This window comes from Strigops habroptila, chromosome W (genome assembly GCF_004027225.2).
Source record: "Strigops habroptila isolate Jane chromosome W, bStrHab1.2.pri, whole genome shotgun sequence".
Taxonomy (NCBI): Eukaryota; Metazoa; Chordata; class Aves; order Psittaciformes; family Psittacidae; genus Strigops; species Strigops habroptila.
In genome coordinates this window covers 32,129,110-32,151,619 of record NC_044301.2, presented here as the reverse complement: position 1 = coordinate 32,151,619, position 22,510 = coordinate 32,129,110, and the positions used below count along the sequence as shown (strand labels likewise).

Genomic DNA, 22,510 nt, shown 5'->3' with positions numbered 1-22,510 from the left:
CCAATAGTGGATTTTTTCTGATGTTGAATGAATTTATTTATTGCTTATATTGTTCATTATTGCTATATGCATTATCACAACCATATATGCTATGTCCAGTTGTTAGAAATCGTAACGTTTGATTAACAGAAGTTTAATCAAGTTTTAATTAATACATACATATATAGCAGCCAGCCTTACTGATTTGGTTGATTTGTGTTTTAGGTCAGGGAGACCTAGTACCTAGGATATGGACATAGATTTATGAGACTATTCAAGCGATATCCCTATAAGGTAGTGGTTTGGAAGGAACAGTACTTTAAAGATTATCAAGTAGAACTTTTGATTGTGTTAAGAAACAGAGTTGTATACTAAGAACCAGTCAAGGAGAGAGAGAAGAATACTGGCGCAAACACAATCGTTGGGATTTATCCAGGACCCTAAAAGGTAAAAAGGACATAGCGAGGAAGACGTCTTACTTCATCTGAGGAAGACTACTTACTTCATCCTGAGACCCCTGCCCACGACCACCAGGAGGCACTGCGCAAGCGCAGAACATATGGAAATGATTTTTATACTCATTATAATACGAAGCGGGGATGAGTCATGAATATGTATCAGCATGTTGGGAGAGGCGATGCATATGTAATACTTTACAGGATAAAATGCGGGCGAGTTGTGACGGTCTTTGGAACCAGATTTGGGTGCGTACCCCTGGTTCCCGGGGCCTCGAAATAAAGCACCACGTATAACCTCCTTAGAGTGGTTATGTGTTCATTCTCTCCGCTAACAGTTTTGGCGACCCAGATGGGACCTCGCGAGCATTGTTGAGGCGGCTCGGGCATCGATCCAGCTCCAGCCGGCACCGAGTGATTCTCGGGGAGCCATCGACCGCGACCGACCTCCGGTGCTCTCGACGGACCAATGGCATTGGTAAGAGACGGTGCTTTATTATTTGGAATTGGTACCATTTTCTGGTCTGGTAAGAGCCTGCCTGTTAGACACGGCGAAAGCTGTGCGTGGTTGGGCTGCGGAGCTCCAAGGGGAAGCCTAGGCGCCGTCCGTCAGACAGTGGCGAAAGCCCTGCAGGTTCAGCAACAGTGGTCTGGTCTGGTAAACTATTTGGTATAAAGCCTGCAGGTTCGGCAACAGTGGTCTGGTCTGGTAAACTATTTGGTATAAAGCCTGCAGGTTCGGCAACAGTGGTCTGGTCTGGTAAACTATTTGGTATAAAGCCTGCAGGTTCAGGCAAACAGTGGTCTGGTAAAGTATTTGGTATACTTTCATGGTCTGGTAAAGTATTTGGTATACTTTCATGTTCTGAGGTAAAGTATTTGGTATACTTTCATGGTCTGGTAAAGTATTTGGTATACTTTCATATTTTGAAATTGAATTTGTCTGTATTAGCCTGTATTGAAATAAGCTTGGAATGTCATCAATACCAAAGTCGTCGCCGTTAGGGTGTATTTTGACTCATTGGAAGGAGGGACGGTTTGGACAAGAGATGCAAAAAGGGAAATTGATTGATTACTGTAATGTGTGGTGGACACAATATGCATTAGAGGATCAAGTCCGTTGGCCAGAGAATGGAACTTTAGATTATGATACAATTATGCAATTAATGTTATTTTGCAGACGGGAAGGGAAGTGGGACGAGATCCCATATGTGGAATTGTTCTTTACGTTAAGAAACAATGATGAATGGAAAAAGGCGTGTGGAATAATGGTTGTTAGTGCAAAATCGAGTGAACAATGTAAAGGCTGTGTGGGTGAGAAGAAATGTCTGGGATGCATGGCTGCGAATAATGCTTTGCAACATCAAAAGGATGATGATGATTCTGATTTGTTGATAGCCCCACCAACTCCGTCAATCCCACCTGCCTTAAGAAGCAGGAAAGTAAGGGATGACAGTGATGACGAGAGTCTAGAAGTAGATAAAAGATGTGAATGTAGAAAAGAACGGGAATGTCCCTTCACCCCGGTTTCACATCGGACCCGACAGCGAGATATGCAGGGTAAAGAGGCAAGGATTCAAACGTCCAGTGTATTATTGGCGCCGCTCCATCAGGGAGTAGGAGCAGAGGGACCTGTGTATGTTAAGATTCCTTTTTCCCCGGGAGATTTGGTGCTTTGGAAACAATCCACTGGGGCTTATGCCAAGAACAATAAATTGGTCAAAGTTATAATGTCAGACAGGAAAGGACAGAACCTCCGTCCGTGTTTTTGGGGCAACTTAAAGAAGTGGCCAGGAAATATACGGATCTGGATATAGAAACGGAACAGGCTAAAGCTCAGCTGGCTCTAATTTTCTTAGGGCAATCTCAGGATGATATCAGGAAGAAATTGCAGAAATTAGAGGGTGCTGAGTTACGTGATTTAGCTAAGCTGCTGGAAACAACTTGGAAAGTGTATAATAACCGAGAAAAAGACTGTGCTCAGAGGCAGCAGTGAAATTTATTGGCTATAATACAAGGCAGAGGACAAGGTGCCCCAGGTAATAGGGGTAGGGGTAGAGGAATAATGCGTGGGCGAGGAAGAGGATTTGGAACATTTAATAGTCCAGGATCAGGTAGATTAGGCATTAATCAATGTGCCAATTGTAAACAGGAGGGGCATTGGAAAAATGAATGTCCTCTGAGACTGAGACAGAACCCGCAATCTGGATACTCCTTCGGGGAATCCGAGGTAGCAAAAGCCATGGTTCTAGGGGAATATGGGAGTCAGAGCTGACTAGAATCAGAAAAGGGTGAACCACTAGTGAAAGTAAGGCTGGGGAAGAGGAGGTACAATTTTTAGTCGATACTGGTGCAACTTATTCTGTGTTAAATGACCTGTATGGGAAAATAGGGAATAAGACTGCCACAATAATAGGGGCCACAGGGAGAGAGGAGGTGCGGCCATTCATGCGACCCCTGGAATTACGGTTTGGAGGAAAGGAGTTGATACATGAGTTTCTATACATGCCGGACTGTCCTGTTTCCCTAATGGGACGAGATTTGTTATCAAAATTGAACGCTAAAATTATTTTTGGAGATGGGGAATTGATTATGCAGGTTCCGGAATCACAGTCCGGACAGATACTAGTGTTAAAAGACAGTCCAAAGGCCCAAATACCTAGAGAAGTAGAGGAAGCAGTAATCCCCACAGTTTGGGAGACAGAAATTCCGGGAAAATCAAAGATGGCTCAGCCGGTAGTAGTGGAATTGAAAGAAGGGGCAAGACAGGTACGGATAAAACAATATCCCATAAAATTGGAGGCACGATATGGGATAGTGAAAACGATTGAGAAATTTTTAAAATTTGGAATTTTAGAAGAATGTGAATCAGAATATAATACACCAATTTTTCCAGTAAAGAAACCGAATGGTGAATACAGGTTAGTACAGGACCTAAGGGCAATAAATGAAATAACAAAGGATATCTATCCGGTAGTGGCTAATCCATATACATTGTTGACATCTGTAAAGGAGAAATATAAATGGTTTACAGTAATTGATTTAAAAGATGCTTTCTTCTGCATTCCCCTTGACAAAAGTAGTAGGAAACTCTTTGCCTTTGAATGGGAAAACCCACACAATGGACGTAAGACTCAGTTAACCTGGACGAGACTCCCACAAGGATTCAAGAATAGCCCGACGCTTTTTGGAAATCAGCTGGCGAAAGAATTGGAACTCTGGGTAACTCAGGGAAAAATTCAGGTACCAAGGACACAATATCTCTTGTTGCAATATGTAGATGACATATTTATTGCGACTGAACAAGAATCACTGTGCATACGAGTAACAATAGAGATTCTGAATCAATTGGGACTAAATGGGTATAAGGTTTCGAAGGAGAAAGCCCAGATTGCCTGCACTACTGTAATGTATTTGGACTGTGAAATCTCCCAGGGACAACAGAGGTTGGGAATTGATCGTATAAAGGCAATTTGTGCTATTCCAGAGCCTGGGAATTTATATGAACTGAGAACATTCCTTGGAATGGAGGGTTGGTGCAGGTTATGGATATCAGACTACGGATTGATAGCTAAACCTTTATATGAGGCACAGAAATCTCAGACCTTCATTTGGGAAGGGTCCCAAAAGGAAGCTTCTAAGGAGCTAAAAGAAGTATTAATAAAAGCACCTGCCCTGGGATTACCGGATTTAACCAAGGACTTCCAGCTGTTTGTGCACGAGAGACAAAGATTGGCATTGGGAGTCCTGACGCAGAGACTGGGAAGCTGGAAGCGACCAGTGGGATACTTCTCCAAACAGCTGGATCCGGTAAGTGCTGGATGGCCATCGTGCCTACGAGCCGTAGCAGCAACAGTGACATTAATACAAGAAGCAAGAAAATTGACCTTAGGAAAACATATTGATGTATATGTGCCACACATGGTAATGACTGTTTTAGAACAAAAAGGGGGGGTATTGGTTATCCCCAAGTCGGATGATGAAATACCAGGTGGTATTAACTGAACAAGACGATGTGACTCTAAAGACAACTAACCTGTTGAACCCAGCTGCTTTTCTAGGTACAAATACAGAGGACGGCATATTAGAACACGATTGTGTGGAGACGATTGAATATACACATGCAACGAGGGCCGATTTGAAGGATGCCCCACTTGAGCAACCTGATCAGGAACTTTTTACTGATGGAAGCAGTTTTGTGGAAAGTGGAGTCCGTTATGCTGGGTATGCAGTAACCACACAAAACGCCCTAATAGAAGCAAAAGCTCTGCCCCCAGGGACTTCAGCACAACGGGCAGAGATAAAAGCTCTCACCAGAGCTTTAGAACTGAGCAAAGGAAAGCGGGTAAATATATGGACAGATTCAAAATATGCATTCGGTGTGGTCCATATACATGGAGCTCTATGGAAGGAACGAGGGCTCCTGTCCTCACAAGGGACAAACATAAAATATCAAGAGGAAATTCTGAATTTGATAACTGCTGTGCAATTACCAAGACAGGTGGCTATCATGCACTGCAAAGCACATCAAGGAGGAAGTTCTAAGATAGCCGAAGGAAATACATTTGCGGATCGGATGGCTAGACGAGTTGCACGAGAGGTACAGACTATTATGGCTTTGGTACCAACGAAGGTAAGCCCATTACAGAATTATATGAACCAAAAACCAAGATATTCAGAAGAAGATGTTAAATTGGCTGAATTAGTAAAGGCCCGATTGAACTCGAAAGGATGGTACGTAACCACTACTGGACAAGTGGTGGTACCACCTGCCATCATGCGAACGATTCTACAAATTGAACATCAAAAATGTCATTGGGGGGCAGAAGCATTGGTAACATATTTAAAACGAGGAATGATCTCTACACAGATGTTAACAATGGCAAAATCCATAGGATCTAAATGCGAAATTTGTTTGAAAAACAATCCAGTAGTCAAAAGGAAAGTAGAAATGGGACATATCAGAGTAGGTATAGAGCCGGGTGACTATTGGCAAATTGATTTTGTGGAATTACCCAAGACACAGGGATACCGATACTTGTTAGTAGGGGTTGACACCTTTTCTGGATGGCCAGAAGCCTCTCCCTGTCGCACCAATCAGGCTAAGGAAACAGTGAAATGGTTGTTGAAAGAACATGGTGTTTGTGGATATCTCAAAGATAGAGTTGATCACTGCTGTGTGCATATACCAAACGTAACTGCAGATATAGAATATGACATTACTCAGTTGGAAAAAATTGAAAAGGAAGCTGAAAAAGGAAAAGGAAGAAATAAATCATAATTGGGTAGGAACATTATTTGATGGATTGGGAATCCACCTTACTGGATGGATTCATTCCCTTATAGAGACAGTGTTTACTCTACTACTTGTGTTCCTTGTAATCTATTTGGTATATTTTTGTATTTGAAAGGAGATAACCCGAAATACCAACTGGACGCATAAGATCATTGGAGCAGTGACTCGAGACTATCCACGACACCCAACACCTCCACCTTCAACTTATCAGGAAACAACTACATGAGTGAAAATACTTGCAGAAAATGAAGTATTTTCAAAGGGGGGAAATGTTAGAAATCGTAACGTTTGATTAACAGAAGTTTAATCAAGTTTTAATTAATACATACATATATAGCAGCCAGCCTTACTGATTTGGTTGATTTGTGTTTTAGGTCAGGGAGACCTAGTACCTAGGATATGGACATAGATTTATGAGACTATTCAAGCGATATCCCTATAAGGTAGTGGTTTGGAAGGAACAGTACTTTAAAGATTATCAAGTAGAACTTTTGATTGTGTTAAGAAACAGAGTTGTATACTAAGAACCAGTCAAGGAGAGAGAGAAGAATACTGGCGCAAACACAATCGTTGGGATTTATCCAGGACCCTAAAAGGTAAAAAGGACATAGCGAGGAAGACGTCTTACTTCATCTGAGGAAGACTACTTACTTCATCCTGAGACCCCTGCCCACGACCACCAGGAGGCACTGCACAAGCGCAGAACATATGGAAATGATTTTTATACTCATTATAATACGAAGCGGGGATGAGTCATGAATATGTATCAGCATGTTGGGAGAGGCGATGCATATGTAATACTTTACAGGATAAAATGCGGGCGAGTTGTGACGGTCTTTGGAACCAGATTTGGGTGCGTACCCCTGGTTCCCGGGGCCTCGAAATAAAGCACCACATATAACCTCCTTAGAGTGGTTATGTGTTCATTCTCTCCGCTAACACAGTTATAGTAGTGGCCCCCATTTATGATGCAGGTTTGCTTTATTCTATTGTCTTGTATTAACAGCAGATTCCTTAACCACAGTATTAAATAATGTGAAATTCCAATAATTTTGTTTGGATTTAACTTTAAAAGTATAATAACCAAACAGCCACAGAACACTAGAAGAGAACTGGTTTCAGAAATCTGATATATAGGGGTAAAAAAGTGTTTTTCTTAGAAAGTCATTGTGGCTTTCTTACAGTTTTTTGGTTAGATTTTTTTTTTTGTGGGATGTTTTGGGTTTTGTTTTTTTTTTTTTTGTTTGGGGTGGTTTTTTCTTTTTTCTTTGGTTTGGGTTTGGTTGTTTGCCTTTTTTTTTTTTTTTACACTGAACTAAAACTGAGCACCCATGTGCAACTTCACCAGCTACACTGGAAACTTAATGGCACTGTGTCCTGGGTTCAGCAGTAGCAGTCATTTTTCTCCTTCTTAGTAGCTGGTGCAGTGCTGTGTTTTCAACTTTAGTCTGGGAACAGTGCTGATAACACACCAATGTTTTTAGTTCTTGCTAAGTAATGTTTACTCCGATCAAGGACTTTTCAGTCTCATGCTCTGCCAGGGAGGAGGGGAAGCTGGGAGGAAGCAGAGACAGGACACCTGACCCAAACTGGCCAAAGGGGTATTCCATACCACAGGAGCTCATGCACTTGTAGTTGTCAACATGCAGAAACACAGGATTTCACAACCTCCAGAGTGATAAGGGGAATATAGGGGAAGACGCATGCTTTGCCCATGTTCATTTAAATCTGGTTTCCTCCTTAGTTTAGGTACAGTATTACATCAGCTGAACAAAACGTTTCATGGCATACTTCAGTAGGGAACTTGGACTGACTCAGTATAATTGGCTTCATCCTTTCTACAGGTCAGAGAAAATCCAATTTGTCCACTGGCAGGTGTCACTTTCAAGTCTCAGTTATTTATTATCTCGTAAAGATTTTCTTGGTTAGGAAGGAAAAATATCAGGAAAGACATAAAAAAGTTGACACTGAACCCATGTCAAACCTAGGAGAAAGAGAAACAGCTGCTCTTGGTTTGGTCTTGCATGTTCCTACCACTGGCAGCTGCTGGACCTGTTGTGCTGCGTTGCTCAGCAAAAAGAAAATACTAACATAATAGAAGAGAAAGAAGTTCACAGAAGTTAAACAAATCAGCCTCACTGCAATGCTCAAATCTGCTCCAAGCTCACACAATACAAAGCCAGCACAAAAAAAACCCCACAAAAAAACCCAAAACCAAAACAGATAGTTGGGGAGAAAGGAAACAAAGCAGCAGAATTTGGAAACATGTATATAGACAAAGGCACACCAAAAGAACCTGCACCCAATCCTTGTATTGCGCACAATGAAGAGGTTCCTATGATGCAATGACTAGTACATCTTCATAACCCCCCAAATGCCTTTTATTCATTTTATGTCTTGAGCAGTCTGGGACAGCCTAGCAGTGTCAGCAAGACAGAGAATTGAATTTACGTCTTTCATAGTTCTTACACTGTAAACCAAATTTCTGATGCAGCTGTGATTTGAAAGAGAACTGTTTCTTGCTTTAGCAATGACATCCACTCTAGATGAAGAACAGCTCTTCCTAAACCATTATCCATTCTCAGGAAGACAGTTTTAATTGAGCTGAAAATGAGCAATGTTGAAATGCCAAGGTTTATATGTTGCAAAATATGCAAATAAAGTAACAGAAATCCCAGTATTTCAGCCTTGTACTATTGTAGCAGGATTGATATGTAAAACAGGTATTTGTCTCAACCATTGCTCTCCCTGAACTATGAACTGTAGCGGGTGTGGTGAGACCGTTTACCCCTCAGAAAGAGACTTCATTGTTCTCTGAAAGAACTTGTGGGTTCAGCTCTGTTGATTCAGCTGCATGTCCTTGTGCAGGGAGGAAGCTGGGATGTTTCAGTTCTGATAAGCAGACTGGAGCGTCCTTGCACAGGGAGGAGGCTGGAAAGTTTCATTTCTGACAAGTGGACTGGAATGTCCTTGTGTTAGCCGAGAGAAGAACACATAACCACTCTAAGGAGGTTATATGTGGTGCTTTATTTCGAGGCCCCGGGAACCAGGGGTACGCACCCAAATCTGGTTCCAAAGACCGTCACAACGCACCCGCAATTTATCCTACTGAGATTTCACAATCTAATGTATATTCAACAGGTTACATCCTCCTCTCATACATATGTATTTATAAATTGCATCATCTCCTGATTACATCATCAGTTGTTTCTGTGCTTGCGCAGCCCCCTTCTGGTGGTCGTCAGGATGAAGTAAGTAGTCTTCCTCAGATGAAGTAAGACGTCTTCCTCGCTATGTCCTTTTTACCTTTTAGAGTCCTGGATAAATCCCAGCGATTGTGCTTGCGCCAATATTCTTCTCTCTCTCCTTGACTGGTTCTTAGTATACAACTCTGTTTCTCAACACAATTAAAAGTTCTACTTGAATAATCTTTAAAGTACTGTTCCTACCAAACCACCACCTTATAAGGATATCGCTTGAATAGTTTCATAAATCTACGTCCACATCCTAGATACTAGGCTTTTCTGACCTAGTAACAAACTTAACAAAACACAAATCAACCAAATCAGTGAGACTAAATACTATATATATATATTGATTAAAACTTGATCAAACTTCTGTTAATCAAACGTTATGATTTCTAACACTTGCAGGAAACAAACTGTATGGTCAGCAGATAAAAAACCTGCCGAAACACACAATTCACAGATGCAACCCACAACTGATTGCACAAAGCCGGGGTAACGGCTATCTGATCGACATCCGGATACAATACGGTATAAAGGACCGCATGACCACTGGCTAGTTGGAAGACTTCTCCCACCGATCCGGACAACAGGATGCTGTACGACTCTGTGGGGACTCCTCCCAACAATCCAGACAACGGGATGCTGTACGACTCCATGGTGGTAACTATTTGACTCTTTCTCTCTCTCTCTGCAAATCTATCGATATACTGCTTCTATCCTTTCCTTTCCTACTCTTCCTCTTTTTCTTCTTCTCTTTTCTTTTCTTTCTTTTGTAGTTTATAATAATTTTAGGTAATAAATTGCATTATTCAGACATTTGACCTCGTTTGTGTCTTAATTTCACCCCGCAAGATCCAAGCCCTGTCTGTACTGCAAATCCGGGACATGACAACTGTGCAACACATTATTTTCTCAGTTGTATTCTTATTTTTTCATGCAAACCCTCCATGGTTGCCTGGAACGCAGACAGCAAGCTGCTAATCCCCCTTGTAGAGCACCCAACATGACCACAAATAAAAACATAAGTGGTATTTAGATAAACCCATTTACAGCACATTTCACATTGATTTCAACCACCAGGTCCTGCTTTGTTTGGTTAGATATTTACATTTTGAGACAGTTAAAGTCCTAATGCTGTCCTTACTTATGCAATTAGCTCCTGTAGGGGTTTGAGCCCAGCCGGTAACTCAGAACCATGCAGCCGCTCGCTCACTCCCCACCCCCCCCCCTTCTTCCTCACCCCGCTCCCAGAGGGATGGGGAGGAGAATGGGAAGAATGTAACTCCCACGGGTTGAGATAAGAGCAGTCCCGCAACTAAGGTATAACACAAAACCACTACTGCTACCACCAATGATAATAACGATTAGTGAAATAACAAGGGGAGAGGATACAATTGCTCACCACCCGCCGACCGATACACAGCCCGACCCGAGCAGTGATCAGGGCCTTCCGGGTAACTCCCCCCGGTTTATATACTGGGCATGACGTGCTGTGGTATGGAATACCCCTTTGGCTAGTTTGGGTCAGGTGTCCTGTCTCTGCTTCCTCCCGGCTTCCCCTCCTCCCTGGCAAAGCATGAGACTGAGAAAGTCCTTGGTTGGAATAAACATTACTTAGCAACAACTAAAAACATCGGTGTTATCAGCGTTGTTCCCAGGCTGAAAGTTAAAAAACACAGCACTGCACCAGCTACTAAGCAGGAGAAAAATGACTGCTATAGCTGAACCCAGGACAGTATCCACCCCTTATTCCATACCATTCACGTCATGCTCAGATCCCACATCTCTCAGCACACCATCACCCCTGTCCCATATATACACATATATATACACCCACACCCACACACAGAGAAAGATATCATTCCCTAGTCCATGGACCAATCCCTGTAAAATTGCTGAACTCATCCAGTCCATGATGTCAGGCTCCATCTCTTGTAATAGTCTTTCAGGGCAGGAGGGACGGTACGTAGTGTTGGGTTGTTGCCTGCTGATGATACCGCCAAACTCATCTGGTCACTGCTGAGCTCGTCTGGTTTCCTCAAAATTCATTCTTTGTTGAGGTGATGATCGGAGGGAAGTCAGGGTCAATGGCTGGCGACCTGAAGATATCTAGCTGGTGGGCTATAAAAGTGTTATAGAGCAGGCAACAGCGTACAATTGAGTTCATTGGCTGTTTTCCCCCAAAATCAAATCCCCTTGAGGTACACATCGGACTTCCCCATCTTCCCGCATTACCCACCAAGTATATCCAGGTCCCTGAGCAAAAGCAACCCCACGAGTGGGTTTGCCTTTACCTGAAGCAGGAATAACCCAGACTGTCTTCCCCAACAAATTCTTTATGTGCACCACAGGAACTTTATCCCCCTCTAGAGTACGTGAAAGTTCTGATTGGGCTGGGCCAGCCCTGTTGGCAGATCCCCTACTGTTAACCAACCAGGTGGCTTTTGGTAAATGTGTATCCCAGTGTTTGAAAGTCCCACCACCCATTGCTCTCAGGGTAGTTTTTAACAGCCCATTGTACCGTTCGATTTTCCCAGAGGCTGGTGCATGGTAGGGGATGTGGTATACCCACTCAATGCCATGCTCTTTGGCCCAAGTGTCTATGAGGTTGTTCCGGAAATGAGTCCCATTGTCTGACTCAATTCTCTCTGGGGTGCCGTGTCGCCACAAGACTTGTTTCTCAAGGCCCAGGACAGTGTTCCGGGCAGTGGCATGGGACACAGCGTATGTTTCCAGCCATCCGGTGGTTGCTTCCACCATGGTAAGCACATAGCGCTTGCCCTGGCGGGTTGGTGGGAGTGTGATATAGTCAATCTGCCAGGCCTCCCCATATTTGTACTTCAGCCATCGTCCTCCATACCAGAGAGGCTTTAACCGCTTGGCTTGCTTAATTGCAGCACATGTTTCACATTCCTGAATAACCTGGGCAATAGTGTCCATCGTTAAGTTCACCCCTCGATCACGAGCCCATCTATATGTTGCATCTCTGCCTTGATGGCCTGAGGTGTCATGGGCCCACCGGGCTAAAAATAATTCACCCTTATGTTGCCAATCCAAGTCCATCTGAGCCACTTTAATCTTAGCAGCTTTATCCACTTGCTGGTTATTCTGGTGTTCCTCAGTGGCCCGACTCTTGGGTACATGAGCATCTACGTGGCGTACCTTCACCACCAGGTTCTGCACCTGAGCAGCGATATCTTGCCACAATGCAGCAGCCCAGATGGGTTTACTTCTGCGTTGCCAGTTGCTCTGCTTCCATTGCTGCAACCACCCCCACAGGGCATTTGCCACCATCCATGAGTCAGTATAGAGATAAAGTACTGGCCATTTTTCTCGTTCAGCAATGTCCAAGGCCAGCTGGATGGCTTTCACCTCTGCAAATTGACTCGATTCACCCTCTCCCTCAGCAGTTTCTGCAACTTGTCACAGGGGACTCCACACAGCTGCCTTCCATCTCCGATGCTTTCCCACAATACAGCAGGACCCATCAGTAAACAAGGCATATTGCTTTTCACTCTCTGACAGTTCATTATATGGTGGGGCCTCTACAGCACGCGTCACCTCCTCTTCTGGTGACATCCCAAAATCTTTGCCCTCTGGCCAGTCCATGATGACTTCTAGAATTCCTGGACGACTGGGATTTCCTATTCGAGCTCGTTGTGTAATTAGTGCGGCCCACTTACTCCATGTAGCATCAGTTGCATGATGTGTAGAGGAGACCCTGCCTTTGAACATCCAGCCCAGCACAGGCAACCGGGGTGCCAGGAGGAGCTGCGCTTCAGTTCCAATCACTTCTGAGGCAGCTCGAACCCCTTCATAGGCTGCCAGTATCTCTTTTTCAGTGGGAGTGTAGCTGGCCTCGGATCCTTTATATCCCCGACTCCAAAAGCCAAGGGGTCGACCTCGAGTCTCCCCTGGAGCTTTCTGCCAGAGGCTCCAGGTAGGACCATTCTCCCCAGCTGTGGTATAGAGCACATTTTTCACATCTGGCCCGGCCCGGACTGGTCCAAGGGCTACTGCATGAACTATTTCTCGTTTAATTTGTTCAAAGGCTTGTTGTTGCTCAGGGCCCCATTTGAAATCATTCTTCTTCCGGGTCACGTGGTAGAGAGGGCTTACAATCAGACTGTAATTTGGGATGTGCATTCTCCAGAACCCCACAACACCTAAGAAAGCTTGTGTTTCTTTCTTGTTAGTTGGTGGAGACATTGCTGTTATCTTGTTGATCACGTCTGTGGGGATCTGGCGGCGTCCATCTTGCCATTTTATTCCCAAAAATTGAATCTCCTGTGCAGGTCCCTTGACCTTATTCCGTTTTATGGCAAAACCGGCCTTCAGCAGGATTTGGATTATTTTCCTCCCTTTCTCAAAAACTTCTTCTGCTGTATCACCCCACACGATGATGTCATCAATGTATTGCAGGTGTTCTGGAGCTTGCCCCTGTTCCAGTGCAGTCTGGATCAATCCATGGCAGATGGTAGGGCTGTGTTTCCACCCCTGGGGCAGTCGGTTCCAAGTGTACTGGACGCCCCTCCAAGTGAAAGCAAACTGTGGCCTGCATTCTGCTGCCAAAGGGATTGAGAAAAATGCATTGGCAATATCAATTGTGGCATACCACTTGGCTGCCTTTGACTCCAGTTCATACTGAAGTTCTAACATGTCCGGTACGGCAGCACTCAATGGTGGTGTGACTTCGTTCAGGCCACGATAGTCTACTGTTAATCTCCACTCTCCATTAGACTTTTGCACTGGCCATATGGGGCTATTAAAGGGTGAGCGGGTCCTGCTGATCACTCCTTGGTTCTCCAGTCTGCGGATCAGCTTATGGATGGGAATCAAGGAGTCTCGGTTGGTGCGATATTGCCGCCGGTGCACTGTTGTGGTCGCAATTGGCACTTGTTGTTCTTCGACCTTCAGCAACCCCACAACAGAAGGATCCTCTGAGAGACCGGGTAAGGTGGACAGCTGCTTAATTTCCTCTGTCTCCAAGGCAGCAATACCAAAAGCCCATCTATACCCTTTTGGGTCTTTGAAATACCCTCTCCTGAGATAGTCTATGCCAAGGATGCATGGAGCCCCTGGACCAGTTACAATGGGGTGCTTTTGCCACTTCCTCCCAGTCAGGCTGATTTCAGCTTCCAGCATAGTTAACGCTTGGGATCCTCCTGTCACTCCAGAAATAGGAATGGGTTTCACCCCTTGATACCTTGATGGCATCAGAGTACACTGTGCACGGGTATCTACGAGAGCCTTATACTTCTGTGGGACTGATGTGCCAGGCCATCTGATCCACACAGTCCAGTAAACCCGATTATCCCTCTCCTCCACCTGGCTGGAGGCAGGGCCCCTCTAATAGTGATCACAAAATTCTCCACTTCTGTCTTGTAGAAAGGGATTAGTATTCCTTATCACAGGAGCTGGAGTAAAATCAGCTCTTCCGCTCCATCTGGGAAACTGCTCGCCAGAGACTGGAGCAGCAGCTTTCCTGGGAGGATTATCCTTGACCATTGTTCTCCTCTTCAGTTCACGCACCCGTTGCTCCAGAGCTGAAGTAGGTTTTCCATCCCACTTTCTCATGTCTTCTCCATGATCCCGCAGGTAAAACCATAGGGTGGCCCGTGGCGTGTACCTCCTATATTTTCTTTCTCGAGCAGTAGGGCGCCTTCTGTTAATAGCTGAGACATGGGTTGGTACGCGTGGAGAGCTGGATAGATCGGATAAATCGTCTCTCAATTGTTTGAACTCCTGGGACAGTTTTTCCACAGCTGAAATGATGGAAGGGGTGAGATTGTCTTCGAACTCTCGGAGTTGACGAATCAGGCAATCCACTGTTGGTGATATTCCGTCATTCCAGGTCATTGATGCCAATGTGTGGGCATATGATGATGGCGCACTCCGTGTAAGTTTCCGCCACATGGGTCGTGTACATTCGACTTCATCTGGGTCTACGGATGTGTTCCTGGAATCCGGCCTACGATAGATCATCTCTATAATGGCTGATTCCCTCAGAGACTGGATGCCTTTCTCTATCGTGGTCCAGTTGGCTGAGTGATTCGTAATATCGTCTTTGTAGGGAAACCTTTCCTTCACAGCTGCCAGGAGCCGCCTCCAAAGACTGAGGGCTCGCTTCTCTCTTGCAATCGCTTTGTCAATTCCTCCTTCCTTAGCAAGTGATCCCAGCTGCTTGGCTTCCCTACCTTCTAGGTCGTGACCGTCGGCCCCATTGTCCCAGCACCGGAGCAACCAGGTGACAATGTGCTCCCCTGGAAGACGGGTGAAATCTTTTCGCATATTCCGTAGTTCGGTTGAGGTCCGGGGTCGAGAAGTGACCTCTTCTTCTTCTTCCTCTTCCTCTGACCCACGTAGTAGTAACTCTTGTTCAGGTGCTGTTGCATATAGTAATGGCACTGGGTCTTCATCTTTCTTCGCTTCGCGGGTTGCTCTTTGTGCCTTTCGTCTGCTTTTGCTTACAGGGGCAACAGACATTGTCACAAACTGGACATTTGGTTTAGCTGCAGTGTTTGTCACTGTGGTTGGAGTGGTTGCAATGTCTATTGCTGGGGTTGGTGCAGCTGTTGTGCTTGGGAGTTGAGTAACAGCAACAGCTGCATTATCTGTTGCTGTCGGGGTTTGAGTAGCTACTGTGCTTGTCACTGGGGTTGGTGTAGCTGCGGTGCTTGGAGTAGCCATATTGTCTGTTGCTGTCGGGGTTTGAATAGCTACTGTGCATGTCACTGGGGTTGGCGTAGCTGTGGTGCTTGGAGTAGCTATATTGTCTGTTGCTGTCGGGGTTTGAGTAGCTACTGTGCTTGTCACTGGGGTTGGTGTGGCTGCGGTGCTTGGAGTAGCCACATTGTCTGTTGCTGTCGGGGTTTGAGTAGCTGTTGTGCTTGTCACTGGGGTTGGTGTAACTGCTGTATTTGAAGTTGGAGTAGTTGCGTTGTCTGTTGTGGTCAGGGTTTGAGTAGCTGTTGTGCTTGTCACTGGGGTTGATGTAGCTGCTGTACTTGGAGTAGCTGTGTTGACTGTTGTGGTCAGGGTCTGAGTAGCTGCTGTGCTTGTAGTTGGCATAGCTGCGTTGTCTGTTGCTTTGCCATCAGATCCAGAGACATTTTTTTTCCTTTGAAGGTGCTGGATAGTGTTGAGCAGGGCTCTGTAGGCATAGGCCAAGCCCCAGCACGTTGCCAAAATTTGTCCCTCTCTGGTATAACCAGGACGACAGCACACCTCGTTTAAGTGTTTTACTAGTTTTTCCGGATGTTGCACTTGTTCAGTGGTGAAGTTCCAAAGCACTGGAGGGGCCCACTGGCCTAGGTACTTGCCCATACTATCCCACACACCCTGCCACTCATAACTGTCCAGCCTCAGGGAAAATCTCCTGGTGGTCCTCCTATATCGTCGTCTAACCCTAGACCAGATTCGAACCTGATACTGCTGAATTTTTGACATTAAACGAAATAGGATGTTCCTACGACGGGATGGCCGTGGGTAAAACACACTCCGTATGTTTGCCAACATGCTGATCCCCAGCACAATCAGCAGGCAGGTTTCAAGGGTACTCAAAGGCCATCTAAAACCTTCAGAACTCTCAACTGCTGTTGCAAATAGGCTGGTGGGGGAACGGGGGGTGAAAGAGAATGCTTCCTTCGTAAGTTTACCCCCCGAGGAGAAAAAAAAAGATATGCAATTGCTAAAATATTTCATTATATACCTCCCAATGTATAGTGGTGATGGCCACGCTGGAAGCACAAACCAGACCAGTTTCATGATCAATGAGTCTATTGTATTACAAGTCATTACCATGAAGTACAGTGAAACAAGAACCTTAGCCCAGGCCCCCCAGCCGATAAACGCTAAAACAGCAAATAGTGGCTGTAAGTAAGGTACAACATGCTGAAATTCTGAGATCAAGCGCAACAAGTCTGAGAGCCAAATAATCACCATTGTGACGAGTAGTAACAATGAATGCTTATCACAAATATGATTAAACACACTCTGGTCAGATCTGTCGTTATCTCAACCTTTCGAGCCCCACGTTGGGCGCCAAAAAGAACTGTCGTGGTTTGAGCCCAGCCGGTAACTCAGAACCACGCAGCCGCTCGCTCACTCCCCCCCCCCCCCTTCTTCCTCCCCCCGCTCCCGGAGGGATGGGGAGGAGAATGGGAAGAATGTAACTCCCACGGGTTGAGATAAGAGCAGTCCCACAACTAAGGTATAACACAAAACCACTACTGCTACCACCAATGATAATAACGATTAGTGAAATAACAAGGGGAGAGGATACAATTGCTCACCACCCGCCGACCGATACACAGCCCGACCCGAGCAGTGATCAGGGCCTTCCGGGTAACTCCCCCCGGTTTATATACTGGGCATGACGTGCTGTGGTATGGAATACCCCTTTGGCTAGTTTGGGTCAGGTGTCCTGTCTCTGCTTCCTCCCGGCTTCCCCTCCTCCCTGGCAAAGCATGAGACTGAGAAAGTCCTTGGTTGGAATAAACATTACTTAGCAACTACTAAAAACATCGGTGTTATCAGCGTTGTTCCCAGGCTGAAAGTTAAAAAACACAGCACTGCACCAGCTACTAAGCAGGAGAAAAATGACTGCTATAGCTGAACCCAGGACAAATTGGCTCCAATGGCACAGCCATCAGTTTTCATCCAAAACTTAACTGAGAATCCTTAGAATGCCACTTCCATCTATGTAAAATTAAGCTATATGCATGCTATGAAGAAGGATGAACAACAATTTCTTCTTAGAAGTATGTTTGCACATATGCTGTGTGTTGGAGAGACAGAGTACAGAAAACAGTCACAACAAGCAGAAAGCTACAATGTAACATGCCATTGATCAAGGAGATTTAGACACTGAAGCAAGAATAAAATTTAAGGTGAAAAATGCAGGGGGTCAATATAAGTTAGGACAAATTAGTTAATATGGACAGATATAGAGTTATTTCCAAATAATCAGTTCATTTCCACTAACGTTGTTTCATTCCCACATCACAATGACAGGAAATAGATCGAGTTCCCCAGATCAGCTCCACAGGAACCAAATAGATTATTATAAATGCGCATAAAAGATGAGAAAATAGTGTATTCAACAATGAAATTTTGGCAGGACTCAATGCTTAGCTAGCTGTTTGCAGAGTTTAATATTTGCTAAAATGAAGAAATAAATAATTACGTCAACTAACCATGTTCAAATTGTTTGGAGACATCCATCAATGATCCTTATGGGTCCCTTCCAACTTGAGACATTATATGACTCTGATCAGAGTACACCTGTCCAAAATGCAACATACTGCTGGACTGTTGACAAACAAATCAACAGAATTCAAGAGCAGAAGTAAATCCTGCTTTTACCCGCATTAGAATACAACATTATCAAGAAAGAGAAAAACTAGGGGTTTCAGGAAAGTAGCCTAATTTGTAATTTTTAGACAGTTATTAACACACTCCATTGTCTTCCACAGAATAGCTTGCTTTAATCAAATAAGACTAGAGTAGGAACCAAGCAATTTTTCCTACCTTCACCTCTTCTACACAGCATAACTGACTTGCCTTCAGTAGAGATGTCTTGACTTTAAATGAGCTGACACAAGACAGGAGGGGAGTCAGGTCCACATGAGTGAATTCTGGAACAGATGGACTTAAAAATACTTTAACTCATCTCCACTCATCCTATACCATCAACTACTATCAAATATGATCTCATCAGCACTTGACGGCTCTAATATATCATGAAGGAGAAAATGACGCATGTATTCACAGGTATTGCAGGCTGTATTCTCTATCTGGCTAAATGGCAGGCTGGTTTTAGGGAATCATGAGAATCATAGAATCGCAGAATCGCAGAATCGCAGAATCACAGAATCACAGAATAGTTAGGGTTGGAAAGGACCTTAAGATCATCTAGTTCCAACCCCCCTGCCATGGGCTGGGACACCTCACACTAAACCATGTTGCCCAAGGCTCTGTCCAACCTGGCCTTGAACACCGCCAGGGATGGAGCATCCACAACCTCCCTGGGCAACCCATTCCAGTGCCTCACCACCCTCACTGTAAAGAACTTCTTCCTTATATCTAACCTAAACTTCCCCTGTTTAAGTTTGAAGCCATTACCCCTTGTCCTACCACTACAGTCCCTAAGGAAGAGTCCCTCCCCAGCATCCTTATAGGCCCCCTTCAGATACTGGAAGGCTGCTATGAGGTCTCCACACAGCCTTCTCTTCTCCAGGCTGAACAGCCCCAACTTCCTCAGCCTGTCTTCATACGGGAGGTGCTCCAGCCCCCTTATCATCCTCGTGGCCCTCCTCTGGTCTTGCTCCAACAGCTCCATGTCCTTTTTATGTTGAGGACACCAGAACTGTACACAGTACTCCAAGTGAGGTCTCACGAGAGCAGAGTAGAGGGGCAGGATCACCTCCTTTGACCTGCTGGTCACACTTCTTTTGATGCAGCCCAGGATACGGTTGGCTTTCTGGGCTGCGAGCGCACACTGCTGGCTCATGTTAAGCTTCTCATCAACCAACACCCACAAGTCCTTGTCCACAGGGCTGCTCTGAATCTCCTCTCCACCCACCCTGTAGCAGTGCCTGGGATTGCCCTGACCCAGGTGTAGGACCTTGCACTTGGCTTGGTTGAACTTCATAAGGTTGGCATCAGCCCACCTCTCAAGCGTGTCAAGGTCCCTCTGGATGGCATCCCTTCCCTCCAGCGTATCAACCGAACCACACAGCTTGGCATTGTCGGCAAACTTGCTGAGGGCACACTCAATCCCATTATCCATGTCGCCGATGAAGATGTTGAACAAGATTGGTTCCAGCAACGATCCCTGATGGAGACCACTCATCACTGGTCTCCAACTGGACAATGAGCCGTTGACCACAACTCTTTGCATGAGGCCATCCGGCTAATTCTTTATCCACCAAGTAGTCCATCCATCAAATTGATGTCTCTCCAATTTAGAGACAAGGATGTCATGCGGGACAGTGTCAAATTGTTTTAGACAGTTATTCTTTCAGAGGATTTATTGCTTAAGTGAAATCAGGGTCATTGCAGGGTACAATGGCAAATGTTACAAATGTACATATTGTTACTTCTTCATCCTACTGTTAGTGATGCAGCAAAAAGCTAAAAGCTTCAGAAACAAACCCATAATTTACTATGTATATTGTGTACAAATGATGCCAACCCTTCTTCTGCAGCTGTAGTATGACCAAACTGAATCAGAAGGACAAAGAAAATTAACATATTTGGGATACAAAATGTAGTCCATCCTGTCTACAGGAGAAACTAAAAGAAATATAAACTTAAAATAAGTTTTCCATTGTGATTTAACTCATACAACTAGTAGTTTCTGTAACAATGTATTATTCCATTATACTCTAAGTCCTTCACTTGGAGGGCAAAAATCCTTATTTTATATTACAGACAAGGAAACAAAATGAGAACAGATACTTTCACAGAAAAAATGGCAAAGCTGGAAGCAGAATTCAGGTCTCCAGTGCCAGTACTCGCCACCATGTTCCCGCTGTTATGCCATGATGAAAATGTGTGAGTCATGGTTTAAGCCCAGCCAGTAACTCAGAATGACGCAGCTGCTCACTCACTCCCCCCCTTCTACCCCTGCCCTGATCCCGGAGGGATGGGGAGGAGAATCAAAAGAATATAAATCCCACAGGTTGAGATAAGAACAGTGAATTAACTAAGATACCATATAAAAGTACTACTACTACTAATAATAATAAGATAAGGGAAATAACAAGGGGAGAGAATATAGTTAATCACCACCTGCCAACCAATACCCAGCCCCACCGGAGCAGCAATCTGGGCCTTCCATGTAACTCCCCCCAGTTTATATAGTGGGCATGACGTGCTGTTGAATCGAATACCCCTTTGGCTAGTTTGGGTCAGGTGTCCTGTCTCTGCTTCCTCCCAGCTTCCCGTGCCCCTCCTCCCTGGCAGAGCATGAGACTGAAAAGTCCTTGATCGGAGTAAACATTACTTAGCAAAAACTAAAAACATCGGTGTGTTATCAGCACTGTTCTCAGACTAAAGTCAAAAACACAGCACAGCACCAGCTCCTAAGAATGAGAAAAATAACTGCTACAGCTGAGCCCAGGACAATATCCAGCCCTTATTCCACACCACTCACGTAATGTTCAGGTCCCACATTTCTCAATATACCATAGCTTTTGTCTCATATGTATATATATAAACACAAAGAGAGAGATATCATTCCTTAGTCCATGGACCATCCCTATAAATTTTGCTGAATTCATTCAGTCTATGATGTCAGGCTCCATCTCTTGTAATAGTCTTTCAGGGCAGGAAAGTTGGATTGTTGCCTGCTGACGACACTGCTGAACTCGTCGGTGAGCGGTCACTGCTGAGCTCGGGTGGTTTCATCAAAATTTACTCTTTGTTGCAGCGATGATTGGAGGGAAGTCAGGGTCAGTCGATGGTGACCTGACGACAGTTCTGCTGCTGCTGCTGGCTTTCCCATGACTTTATTCTCTGCTGATGATCATGACAGCAAATACCTTCTCTTCAAAGCCCAGAGTGGCAGAGATGGGCATTTAGCTGATGGGCTATAGAAGAATTATATAGAAGACAAGAGCATATAATTGAGTTCATTGGCTGTTTTCCCCCAAAATTAATTCCCTTTGAAGTACACATGGGACTTCCCCATCTTCCTGTACTACCCAACACATATATCATGGTCCCTGAGCAAAAGCAATGCCACGAGTGGGTTTGCCTTTACCTGAAGCAGGAATAACCCAGACTGTCTTCCCCAACAAATTCTTTATGTGCACCACAGGAACTTTATCCCCCTCTACAGTACGTAAAAGTTCTGATTGGGCTGGGCCAGCCCTGTTGGCAGATCCCCTAGTGCTGACCATCCAGGAGGCTTTTGGTAAATGTGTATCCCAGTGTTTGAAAGTCCCACCACCCATTGCTCTCAGGGTAGTTTTTAACAGCCCATTGTACAGTTTGATTTTCCCAGAGGCTGGTGCATGGTAGGGGATGTGATATACCCACTCAATGCCATGCTCTTTGGCCCAAGCGTCTATAAGTTTATAGAATCATAGAATCACAGAATCATAGAATCGTAAGGGTTGGAAAGGACCTTAAGATCATCTAGTTCCAACCCCCCTGCCATGGGCTGGGACACCTTGCCCTAAACCATGTGGTCCAAGGCTCTGTCCAACCTAGCCTTGAACACTGCCAGGGATGGAGCATCCACAACCTCCCTGGGCAACCCATTCCAGTGCTTCACCACCCTCACTGTAAAGAACTTCTTCCTTATATCTAATCTAAACTTCCCCTGTTGAAGTTTGAAGCCATTACCCCTTGTCCTACCACTACAGTCCCTAAGGAAGAGTCCCTCCCCAGCATCCTTATAGGCCCCCTTCAGATATTCGAAGGCTGCTATGAGGTCTCCACGCAGCCTTCTCTTCTCCAGGCTGAACAGCCCCAACTCTCTCAGCCTGTCTTCATACGGGAGGTGCTCCAGCCCCCTTATC

The 22,510-nt window shown here is 44.9% G+C and overlaps 1 long non-coding RNA gene across 1 annotated transcript; it reads left to right on the top strand.

The window, feature by feature from the left end:
* The first annotated feature begins 757 nt into the window (after positions 1–757).
* Positions 758–22,266, top strand: LOC115619058. Its single transcript, XR_003994904.1, has 3 exons — positions 758–922; positions 15,491–15,497; positions 22,256–22,266. It is a non-coding gene; the product is annotated as an uncharacterized LOC115619058 (long non-coding RNA).
* The last annotated feature ends 244 nt before the right edge of the window (positions 22,267–22,510 follow it).